The following is a 13,140-nucleotide window of genomic DNA, read 5'->3' on the forward strand; positions in this document are numbered from 1 at the left end:
GCTTGAGGAGAGATTACAGCGAGCTCTGCTCCTGTCCATGCTGAGTACGACCAGGAGGACTTGAAAGTAAAGGCATCCAGTGGGCAGCTGGACAAGCCAGCCTGGAGTCCAAGAAAGGAGATCTAGACCGGACATCACCAGCACATGTACACAGACCGGAGGTGGCTGACGCCTTGAGAACAGAAAAAGGGAAAGTAAAGGAAGAGGGCAAAGATGAGATGTTCAGGATACACCAACATTTCCGGTATAAAGAAACGGAGGAATCACAGGCAGAGAAGCAGGAGCACAGGCAGGCAGGCAAGGATGATGCCAGAGATGGCAAAGGAAACAAGCACTCCTTCCTCAAGGAAGGGAGAGGAGGGGGCTGAAAATAAACGAAGGGCCGAGACGGGTCTGCTGAAGTTGGCAGCTTACAGACAGACATACATAAAATAAAGGGGGGATGCCCACAGTGACCGTCCAAAGTAAGCAAGCAACTGAAAAATGTCTCAAGGTGACACTTTAGTCTATGAGAACGTATACTTCAAGTTACAATATTTACTGCAAATATACAGACCCTTTCAGGGAAAATAGGCTGAGGTCAGTGGAGTTTATTCCCACGATATGATCTGGGTACTTTTAAAAAAATCTTTTTTTAGTTTAGTCACAGCAATAATATCTACGTCATTTCTGATTGCAGATAAGCAGATAAAGTAAATCAACTAACTGCAGCAAAAACAAGAATCTGAAAAGCATTTTGCTGAGATAAATTCCATGAGGGTTTGAGATTTGGTTTTCTTTCAATAACAGGAATCACAACAAAAATGTAAATTGAAATGAATCGCCAATAATGAAGAAACAGGCCCTCTTTTAGACATATAAAAATTTACTGAACTGCTCTTCTGTCAACCGATTTGAATTTATGCTAAAGGTCAATTTTAAAGCAAGTCTGCACTTATTTCACAGCCAAAACAAGTTTCTTTTGAATTCACATACTAACAAATACACAGTATAGTATGAAGTTTCTGTAGCAGGCTTGAGTGAGTATTGTTGTATAAGTAGCCAGAAAACGATACTCTAAGAGAATTAGAAATATTCATTTCTGTAAATAAAGCCCTTATTTAAACCTGTGGGTCAAGTTTCTTTGTAAGGATTTGAGGATTTTAAAGGATTATAAACACACGGCAAATGTAATTTTATTCACAAGGACTTAGGAAAGAGCTCCTGAAACAGTATTTAGAACAAAAAGCCATTCTACTGTATGTTTACACTTTTGTTTTTCTGCCAACTAGTAACAAATAAAATATTAAATGAATCTAAAGCAGCCCATATTTGCATTTAGAACTCCAGCATTTCATCCTGTTATTTAAGATTAAAGCATTCCAAAATTGCAAAAACATGGCAGGCCACACTGTGTTTTGTCCGTTAGATTAAATGTTCCTACACTGCAAGGAGTTAAAACAAGCACTTCGAACAGAAAATAATCATTCCACATAATTATTTTCCAGAAGGAACAGACTTGTGTTTTGTTTTTGTTGATGAGTGGTTATTTGTATTTGTGGGTCATAAACAAGGTAAATAGGGGAAGAAAACGAAATTAAACTGTCTCCTCACTCTATCTTACATGCCTTGAATTTCATACAAAACGCCTAAGAAAATACCTTCTAACTAGTGCTCCATACTTAAGTTATTTAAAGAGAATAAGACAGCTGTCTGATGCTCTCTATATAAGACATGCATGAGCATTCATATTACCCAACAACGGTCCAGGCTGTCAAGACTAGATTGGAAATAAAGATGTGAATACACCTCATACAGTGAATAAGACGAGATTCCTCCTGGCCTTAGTAGAGGTTCACAGTGCAGGGAGGAGGAGACACATCTGCATGTACAATTTCCAATGCGCGCTGGAGAAGGCTGGTCCCCAGGAGAGGTCTGTCGTGACTCCTCAAAGGGAACCAATGCCTCCACCCCTGCTGTGCGCTTACAATTAGCCAAAGGGCAGATGAATGCATTACATCTTCCCAAAAGAAAGATCAAACGTGCTGTGAGCTGGCTGGGGAAGCGCCTGGCACGTCAGAAACGCTGATGATTGCTGGCCGGGGAAGCGCCTGGCACGTCAGAAACGCTGATGACTGCTGGCCCCTAACGCAGGCCTCACACCCTCAGTCAGGACTGCCTCATCTTTCTATCCTCCAGGTCAAACAGAAGTAGTAGTATTCAACCACTCTAGTTCTGATATGGCAAACTGGATAAACTCTTATCTTAGTAGCTTTTAAACCCCATGGAAAGATGCAATGCAAACACAAAACCCAGCGTCATATTCCAAAATAATCGTTTGAAAAGGTTCACTACAACCTTCTGGCTAAACTGGCACTTTTCTACAAACATTAAAAACAATGAGACTAAAATCCAACTCAAGAAGTGATTTAATAGCTGCAGGAGCTAACAAAAGGTGGGAGAAGAAAGGAAGAGTAGGAGAAGATATTGCTGTAAGATTATGAAGTTGTTTCATAAGTTTTCTAGAACAAGTTTTAAAAGCCAAGACATTTTCAGTGGTCAGCATAAACACTGACAGAAATCACTGGATGTTCAACCTGGGAACATGAGTCCTCAAAGTCCAACCCTCTTCATTTAATGCACTGATTCGCAACTCAAATGTGGCCGCACATTAGAATTGCCAATAATTTTAAAAACGAGTGACTACTTTCCATCAGTTGAGGTGAAGCAGCCTGTGGAGGTGGGGCCCTGGCACCTGCAGTTTTCAGAAGCACCTGACAGCTCTCAGCTCTCTTACCACCTGTCCTCTGTCATGTCCCGAGGTAAGGAATGCGCTCCTCTCCCTGCCCGCTACACCATCACACCCAAAATCCATGGGATTATTAAGACCCTAGGCAAGCTGTGAACAGCAATAAAGCAGCCCAACTGCACAGATCCAGACCCTGCTCACAGCACAGATGAACAAACTAGTGAAGACAAAAGCACAAGACTCGCCACACAGATATCTGACAAGCTATTTATACCATTTAAGGGCAAATCAAATTTGATTTGCAAATAAATTCACTGTATTTCAGAGGTCTCAGATTATTAAACACATAAGAGCAAATGCCTTATAAGAAATGCTACTCTATAATCTTGATTAAAGTTTACTTCAAAATAATCTCTCCAAGATTACGAAACATTCACAAATATAATGAACTAGCAGTTAACCATAGCAATCACCCGGTATTAGTTATGTATGCTACATAATCTTTGAAAAGGGACACTGCGGTCTCTTTTCTACAAGGCAGGGGAACTAAAAACGTATAAATGTGCTATAAGAAACCATTAAACAGAGCGCTGGTTCCTTCTCCAGGACACACGCCATAATTACTTTCTATAAATGATGCCCTTTTGAAATTTTTTCACTGAGATCTTCAATAAAGGAGTATTTGGTCACATAGTGTGCATTTATAAACAAAACAGTGAAACCAGCTAGAGCACTGGGCACCAATACCGTTTTGCTTCTACCTAAAATCACCCAGGACCAAACATATTAAACTTGTTAGGTGGGACACACAGGCCCACCCAACCCACAGTTCATGAACCCACAGTTCCCGGACCACGTCCCCTGCAATGGAAGCAAGGAGTCTTAACCACCGGACTGCCAGGGAAGTCCCCAGACTCCCTTTTAAACTCAGCAGCAGAATGTACTCTTTAGCCATCTTTTATTTTCAATAACAAGCTTAATACACATCCATATAACAGAAAAATACAAAAACATATAAAGTTAAAGTTGCCTATAATCCCAAGCCCAGAAATAGCACAGTTAGCGGGTTTTTTTCTTACCTATGGTTGCTTGTGTATACTAAATGGTCATTTCCTTTACTTAAAAAAAAAAAAAAAAAAAAAAGAAGGATCACAGTGTTCTGCATTTATCATCATGGGCGTAGTGTCAACCCATTCCAGAACCATCTCATTCCTTTCCGATCACAGCATCAATTTCATTCACTGCAAACACTGTACACAATGGAAATACCAAAAAAAAAAAAATTTTTTTTTTTACCTATTCAGGATCCAATTCCAATTAACCTCATGCTAGCTGTCATGAACTCTGCTCCATCAGAAGCCATTCTGGCAAACGTGTGAGGAGCATCCCAAACTTTGCATACACCGCTTTGACTCCCCCTAGCCGCGTTTAGAGCATGAAGTGTTTGTGTGCATATGGGAAGGGGGGGGAGGTAAGTAAGAGAGACGAGAGTGAACCCAGTATTGCTTTTTAGACCACAGAGAAACATTCCATGCAGAGGGAGATGGGGGGAAGAGGGCATGTGGGAGCAGAAACAGAATAAACTTTAAAAAGATAGAAAAAGTCGGCCCTAACTCCTGCCCCAGCTGAAGCCATGAATCTACTACACTGACAGTTCCTACAGGGAATTCTGGAGCTGAAATGCCAAAATAAGCTCCAAACTCTGCCACTTCATGCGCAAGTCTGAGCAAGACACCCAGCTTCTTAGAAGCTCAGCATCCTCTTATATCAAAATTGGATATTACCAGCTACCCTTTTAGGTTGTTTTGAGGAGAAAATTAAACAATGTGAAAGTTGTTAGTGTAGAGCCTAGCACATATTAGCTTCCAAAAAATGCCAACTGTGACCTTCACATTTGCCAAGTAAGAAAAGGTCAACTCTCTATTATTAAAGTAACAGCACCTAAAGGCAATGAGCTTGCTATTATTCCAACTGCTTTTCAGTACAGAACTGGTAATAAGTGACAACAATTTATTCCATATCAGCCAGCCGCAGATAATGCCAATCACATTTTTAATGTAACCAAATTTCCAAACATCCTGTAGGCAACAGAACTCTCTCCCAGCTCACCCCCCCCCAACTTCCCAGCAATCCCCAAAATATAAGAGTAGCAAAGCTCTGATTAAAATGGAGCTGGGGAAGGAGGACATTCCCTTCTCCTTCCTCCTGCCAGCCCTGAGGTGTCACAAGGCCCACAGGAACAGAGAGTGAAAACCACTACCTTACAAAACTACACAGGTCTGTGAGTGGCAGTTTCTGTGGCACTTTCAGGACAGCCCTACAAACTTCAGAGCATAAAACACCTAAATGCTTGAACGTCAGCTCTAAGACAGCAAAATTATTGTCTATTTTGCTCACTGATACAGCCCAAAGTACCTAGGACAGTGCCTGGCATACAGCAAGTATTCAGTAAGTTTGCTCAATGTATGAATGATCGCAATTGAAAATGAAAGCTTAGTGATTTCAAGGTTTTTAAGTGATAAGAGATATCTCAAGTAGACCTTAGAAGAGAAACCAGGATAAATCTGTGGAATCTCCAACACAATGCCTGTGCATAGTATACATGCAACAAATATTTGCAGAAGGAACAAATGCTGTAAAAATAGCAAACCAGAAACCCTGAGACTAAATCTTTTCGGATTATAAGATTTTTCTAGACAGCTGAAGGCTGCCCCTTTAAGCACCTAAGCTATTTTTATTTTAACCATCTTTGGATGGGAATCATTTAGCGTATTTTTTCAAAGCCTACAGAGAATGTACTTCAACGCTTTTTTTTTGTAGTGAGCGTACATTACAATGACCACAAGAGCTACCGAGGCTGTGCAAAGCTCCGTGCTGCCAGGGGTTAAGGCAACAGGCAAGGGTGTATGGGAATGAGAGATGGTATCTCAGCTTTTAATTGCATACCCCACATTCCTACCAGTCCTCCCAAAGTAAATGTTGGTATGCTCTCTCAAATGCACCCCAGGGACCAAAGCAGAGGTTCCTAAACTCGCTGTGCCACAGACCCCCTCTGACAAACCCCTACGGACCCTTCTCAGAGTAAGATTTTTAAATGCCATAGGCATTTATACAAAGCAATACAAAAGAATTATACCAAGAGGGAATTATCCAAATAATCATGATAAAGCATTATGTGCTTATCACCAAACTTAACAAGGTCTAGCGGCAAATCGTGTATCTACCATAATTCAAAGTAATGATGAGCATATACAGTATTTCTGAGAAATGTGTAGCAACTATAATGCACATGAAAACACGTGATTTTATTGATGTTACTATTGCAGGAGTTCCTAATGCTACGGGGAGGGTGATGACTCATAACTGAAGACGTTAAACTGCAGTTAAAGGTTAGTGGAAATAAAGGTGAATTTTTTTCCCCATCCAAGTTCAGGGACCCCCGCTCCCAACTTCCATCCTCAGATTCCAGGTTAAGCATTCTTAGACTTAAGGAAGCGGGGGTGTCGGGGGGCGGGTGCAGCGGAGGGACCAGCTACAATTAACTCAAAGATAAGATCACCACCACCGCCAGCCATCTCTTGCAGGACCACGGTGTGTATATACCGCATAGATGAATAATAAAACAAAGCCATCCCACCACCCCAATGCACACATAAATCTAGCTGAAAATGGGAAAACTAGACCAGAAGCTTTAGCCATCAAAGTCTACAAAGGGAAATTACAATGTTATGATGCAGCCCATAAGGGAAGCAAAATCTAAGTGGGTTAAAACTCAAATGTCCATTACTTAGAGTTACGGAATTAATTTCTATGTAATGTAAATTCTTCATCAATATAAAAACATTACAACTCTTTTCACATAAGTACTCAATTTCAGTCTGATGTGATGTATTGCCTAGCTAGTCCTTGATTATGACAATTTAGTCTAATATACAAACAAATGAAAATAATTTTCAACTGTCAACTTTACGTTATCCCTGCCAATGGGAGGGTAGGAAAATATGACAAAATAAATACCTTTGAATCCCCATTTCAAGAAACTGAAGAAACTGTCATTTAGGCTGCAGCTCACATTTGACAACTGCAGGCAAGCAGCGGAGACTTTACTCTAGAATGTTCTTCCATCGACTCTCCACTAGCATCTGCTGATTCTTCCAGACGCAGTTCAAGCACCTCCACGCCCACGGGCCCCGGCCCGCTGTGGTAATACAGGTCACAGCACTGACATCTGGGGCTGGGAATGGGGTGTCGTTTGATTCATTTCTGTGGACCCTGCAGGTTTGTGTCAGTGTTTACTGAACACACACACTTTAATGTGAGAGGCAAGTGAACGGCACTTTTCTGTTTCTCTACCTTAAAGTGTAAAGTAAATAATGTAATCTAATTAACCTTAATTTAAATATGTTTATTTGAAAATATACCAAAGTCAGGCAGGAAAACTGCATAGGTTAAAATGAAAGAAACAAAAAATAAAATGACTATTTTCATGAACCTTACCTAATATCAGGTAGAGAAAGTGTGACACCAATATTCTATACAATCATACGCACACTGTCCGGGGAAAAGCTGAACTTCTGAGACCTTCATCGAATCAAGTAGTTAAAGTTAATATCATATCTCGGGCACTGACCCCCCACTTATGGAAGCCAACTGTGTGCCAGACACCATGCTTCACATAGATGACCTCGCTGAATGCTCACACCAACCCTCCGAGGAAAACCACGCTATTTCCATGTTACAGAAACACAGACTCTTCCGGATCAGTGCTGGGCACTGGGGCTGTCGATGAACGTGACGATCTAAGTGGGGACAGAAACACAGCACTTTTTAGAAAACCAGGCACTGGAGGCCACGGGAGTGGCACGGGCCTCGGGTCATCAGTGAAGGGAGGAGAGGGCAGGACAGGAGGAGAGGAGCCCCGGGCTGAGCCTTCAAGGAGTCGAGGCTGGTCAGGAGAGGCAAGGAGGGCGCTCCCCTCGCCTAGCACGTGGCGGGAGGCTGACACAGGTGAGGCTGGGCCAGCAGAGTTTCCAACAGATCCCGCGGCTGCTGTGGAGAGAATGGGTGTGATGGACAAAACAGCAGGAGGAGGGTGCCAGGCAGGAGGCTGCTGCAGCGGGAATGGCTTAGTTCCCCGCCCTCACCCCGCTGAGAAGCTCAGCCCCGGAACCAAGGGCCTTGTCACCCCAGTGCCTGGCCCTTTTCCTCACATCAGACCGAATAAACGAATCCACGTGTGAACAAAGGAGCATCTGAGAGGAAGAAACGACCGTCCTCCAGCTAGGGCTGTGGCAGTACAAATGGAGAGAAGACGATGAGGCAAAGCACAATTCCGAAGGTCAAACAGGCAAGAATTAGTAATTCACTGGATGTGAGTGAGAGATGACTGGTTGGATGGGAGAACCACCCACTGAGACCAAAAAAAAAAAATCCAGAAATCTGAATACAAATTACAATTCCCTATTCATGCGTATGAGTTCTCTCTCTTTTCAAGGTCATTTTATTCCTGAAGGAAGCATGGAAGTTGTGTAGGTAGCATGTGCTGCAGCCCAGAGAACAAGTGCCCACCCCGTGCACCCACTCCATTCTGGCATTCTGGGCCAAAACTCTGACAGGTTTTTTTAAGAGTATGTATGTGTGAAGAGCTGCTATCTCTTCTACTTATTTTCAGCAAAAGAGATGCAATTTTAAACAGTGCTTATCAATAACGATCTGGAAGGGACCGCCCATGGTTATCTCTGGGTAGCAGAAATTCAGTCGTTTCTTATTTTTGCTTATCAACATGTTATTTTTCTGTATTTACATACATTGTTTTTGCAATCTCACAAAAAGGTTAATTTTAAAAGAGTACATTTTTCTTAAACTTTAAGATATGTTAGAGGTTACTGTCTAATTTTATTAGATAAAGCCTTCCAGGGACAAAATTATTTGGAGGAAAAAAATCTTCATTCTAAACATATGATAAATGATTTTCAATGTAGAATTTCAGCATACATTTCTAAGTGCCCCCAAATGCTTCACTACATAACACACAAAATTTAAGTCATGGGACACCATCTGAAAAATAAACTTCCATATCCACAGAAACTAAAAACTTTAGACGACAGTCTAAAAGCGATATTCAAAAGACTGCCCTTTTATATGCATAGGTAATTTTACTTAAGACAAAAATTTGTAGCTTAAATAAAAATTGTGATAATAGTAAGAACTGGCCTGTTTTATGAAGCTGACAGTTCAAACTTGAGTTTAGATAAACCATTAGCCCTCTTAGATAAATACTCTTGCTACTTCCTAGGACTTGCAGTAAAATCAATCTAATTCAAATTATAACATTTGTGGACAGAGTATGGAACCACCTTGACAACATCAATACTAATTTTTATAAACACAAAATAATTTATAGCATAGGGCTACCCTCTGCATATACGGTGCCTTTGTTCAAATTACTGAAAGCCAAAAACCCCTGTCCTCCCCAACCTCACAAACAAAAAGACTGGTATGCCAAGTGTGGGCTGGATCTCAGCCCCTGCTTGCCCTGTCGGCTGGATGCTTTTGTGCAGTATGCAACCTGCACAAACTTACCTAGCAGCCCATTCACAGCCCTGTCACCCACATCTGTGAGATCCATAGTAGTTTCCAGGAGCATGTTAGAAATTTAAACTTGCTAATGCATGACTGCCAGACTTAACTGCCAGAAGGGGTTCTGGTATGGCTTATAAATATTACTTATAAACCATATTATTTACAGTTTTAAAATACTGCACCACACTAGCTTTTACAGCATTAACTGCATTCTTGAATAAAACCTATCATGTATGTTCAAGAATCCCAAATTTCATTCAGATGAGTGGTAGAAACAGGTCTTTACTCTCGTATCATCTCAGTCCATTTTTGGAAATAAACTGTACTCACCAAGTGGCCATCCCCTTTCTTTCATCTTGATCAACAGGCACATCAGAACTCTGGCCAGTAAAGGATACTTGTTAGAACTGGCCTGATCTATTTTCCACCTAACATATTTTATACTTTATGTTTACCAAGTATGACAATAACAATACTATTTGCTGGTCCTTGACTTTCTCAGAAGTTACGTTAGATAACTTCAATAAATGTTTAAAAAACTCAGACTGTATCCTAGCACAAGATACCTCAAAAGCAGAATTAAGTGGCAAATACTTTCTTCCTGAATTTAGAGACGAAGGAAATCAATCAAAAAGAAAGTACACAAAACAAAAATGAAACAGTGTAAAGTTGCACAGAGAATGAAGCTGTCCAAGTATCAACTCCTAAGGGTGCCCAGCCCTCAGCTAACGGTTCTCCTCCTCCCTGACCCGCCTACACTCCTGGTGTGTGAGAATGAAAATCCGATCTTGTCCAAGCACCCAACCATCCCTCCACTGGCAGTTTCTCCAAGACCAGGGACTCATGTGTCACACTGAAGGGAATGAACTGCAGTACTCTTTAAATCACTTCCAGTTCCAAAATCCTACTATGCTATACAAATAAACTGGCTAATAGAATGAAAATACCAAAAAAACACAAAAAAATCCCAACATCAGGAACATGGTGATATGTATAAAATATTATAAACTCTCAGCTGGGAAGGTACCCACAGGGTAGACCCAGCATGCCAAAGTTCATGTGAAAAAGATTTACAGATTTTAGTTGACTGTAAGCCCAGGATAAGCCAACAGAACAGCCTGAATATCAAAAGAATGAAAAAGGAAAGAAAAGCCTATGGCAGTAGGAGAAATGTCATCCTCACGTTAAAGGGGTCACAGCCCCACTGTCCTCCCTGCCCATCATGCCACACAGCAAGTTTCATTTTCGGTTTCAGAAGACTTTAAAAGCAGAGGCAATAAGAGTCGCAAGGTGGCTGCAAATCCACGAACGGAGGCTGGAGGACGGAGCTATGGGCTTGCAGCTCGGGCAGGGAAGACGGAAACTCACCACTGCCTTTGCAAGTCTGTCGCAGGGAAAAGGCACAGCCTCGCGCGCACGCTCTCTCGCTCTCTCTCTCTCTCTCTCTCTCTCTCCCTCTCTGTCTCTCACGGGAAGGAAAGAAGGTGAGACACAAGTGAGAGAGAGTTCTGCTCAGAATACAACAATCTGTCTTTCCGTTTGAGCTGTGTAGAAGGGCAGGGACGTCCTGGGGACGCTGAGCCTCCTGGGGGGTGGGGAAGCACGGCCAGGCAGCTCAGACCTCCAAGCCCCCGAGTCTAGGGCCCTCCAACAGACAGGCATCGGGACCTGCCCCCTCCAAGCGCCCCGGAGCGGCACCTCCCAACCGGCAGTCTGACAGCGCGGCTCCTCCTCCCCCCCCCCCACTCCCCCAGGCTCCTCGACTGACTTCATCTTCATGAGACCAGATATTTTACAATCAGGAACATTCCTAGAGAACCAACACCGAAACCAAGGCTGACAAGAGATAAAAGCTCGCTTGCGCCGGCCAAGAGCTGCTTGGGAACGTGTCCAAGGCTTTGTCGTTTCTCCCATGCCAAGGGGACGGCTCACGGGCACCGAGAAGCCTCTGTGCCTCGCTAAAACTCAACTCTGATCTCTACATTCCACCTACCAAGCAGGAACTGCAGTCTCTGAATCCAAAAGACATTTTCAAAAGTGGGACTTCATCTTGGTTTACAAGGGTAAGAGGAAAAAAATAAAATAAAGATAAGCCCTAAGGGGAGGGAAGGGATAAGGAAATCTTGTTAGTGTAATTCTCTCCTTCAGACTCTATTAGTAAAATGCACCTCCATTTCACAGGCATCTCAGGGAAGACTCTTCATAGGGTTCTGCTTTTCTCTCTACTCTATCTCCAGGGACCTCACCCACTCCCCAAGGCCGACAAAGATAATTTAGTGTACGTCTTAGGTCTGAATTCATTCCTAAACTTGACTCAAATTTCTAATCACCTCTCTAAGAATCACCCAGACTTTGGACACTTTGACCTTAAAACATCCAAATCAAGCTCATCCTCTTTGCCCTGAAACAGGTCCCTCTCATTTCCTTGTTTCCCAAATGCCTTCCAGGCAAGTAGTTTGAAAGCCTGGAAAGTGCCTTCTAATCTTCTCTCTTTCTCCATTTTTCAATAAGCCATCAAGGTACAGTCTCTCACTAGGAGTCCAAAACCTCAAGCACTGGTCTAGGCCCGCACTTAACTCAGACCACAGCAAGACCCCCAGTCCTGCCTCTGGCTTCTCCCGATACGTAAACCCACCCACCCACTCTCCACTGGCAGCCTCGTCTTCCAGAAGCCCAGCTTGGATCACATCAGCCTACCACTCAACAAACTTTCTAGGGCTCCAATCACTACCAAAATACCAGCCTCCCAGCCTGACCTGCAGAGCCCTCCACGCGGGTGCTCCAACCACCTCTTCCCTGTGAGCTCCCTAATTCACCATCTTTGGCAGGGAGGGAGGTCCACTCGGCTCCACTCACACACATCCTGGGCTTCTCATTTGGATGTCCGCCTCCATGCCTTTGCTCATACTGCTTCTTCCGTTCAAACGTTCCTGCTCACCCCCTGGATGGGACTCTCAAACCTCTCATTTAATCTGTTCGTCTTCTCAGGAAACAAAGCCTCAGAGGCTTGGAACGACAGGCCTCCAGTCATAGGCCGGGCTGGACAGAGCCAGACCTCCCCCCTTCAGGGCTCTTTTTCTAGACCACACCAGGTCCCCGTGATTTGCTTTTAACAGGGATGAAAGAGAGACTTCGGCTTGAAATGTCCTTATTAGACTAAAACCTCTAAGCCCACCAAATTAAAAAGAAAAAAAAAGAGCACGGTGCCCACATTTCTAGTGACTTAGACTCACAAGCCCCACTGGTTACACTTCCCAGTTTAACCGCTAATACTGTGCGGATGTGAAGGACGCTGTTGCCCAGCCTGGGGTCGGCCCCAGGGGCTTGAGAGCAGACTCGCCCTCTCCCCCAGAGAGGGGAGCCGGCTGCGCTCTACTGCCTGTTTATTCAATCAAGATTAAAGCAAAAAACTGTTAGATCTACAGAGCCCCGAAAAGCTACAGAGAGAGGCGCTCCAGGACACTACAGGCTTTTCGTAACACCTACGTCCAAACCACATCTCTGGCTCCTTTTGAGAAGGACAACATTTAAGCTAACAGTGTACAGTCGGTTCTGACTATGCCTGCTGATTAAAGTCAACAGGGAGACGGTCAAGTGGGACTTACTGCATTTGGAAAACGATTACCTCCGTGGACCAGAAGACTACTCAGAGGCTGAGCGCCCCCCCAGCCCACTGGGCTGTGCGGCTTCTGTGTAAGGACCACTGCACACACCCACCTGCCCCTCCCAGAGGCAGGAATTGTGTCTTTCTCATCTGTGTCCCAAGTGTCTGGCACAGAGAAGATGCACGATCGATGTGTGGTGACTGACACTGAACTTGAAAGAGAAGC

The 13,140-nt window shown here is 43.4% G+C and overlaps 1 protein-coding gene across 10 annotated transcripts in view; it reads right to left on the reverse strand.

Moving 5' to 3' along the window:
* TBC1D1 (TBC1 domain family member 1) overlaps nt 1–13,140 on the reverse strand; it is a 218,338-nt gene that overhangs the window by 110,523 nt on the left and 94,675 nt on the right. The window contains exon 1 of one of the 10 annotated variants that reach the window (XM_082390466.1): nt 10,679–10,817. The exons of the other annotated variants lie outside the window; for them this stretch is intronic. The gene's annotated coding sequence lies outside the window, so the exon portion shown is untranslated. Of the gene's footprint in view, nt 1–10,678; nt 10,818–13,140 lie in introns of those variants that run through there. 10 annotated transcript variants of the gene reach the window in all.

This window comes from Balaenoptera borealis, assembly GCF_965194805.1.
Source record: "Balaenoptera borealis genome assembly, chromosome: 4".
Lineage (NCBI taxonomy): Eukaryota > Metazoa > Chordata > Mammalia > Artiodactyla > Balaenopteridae > Balaenoptera > Balaenoptera borealis.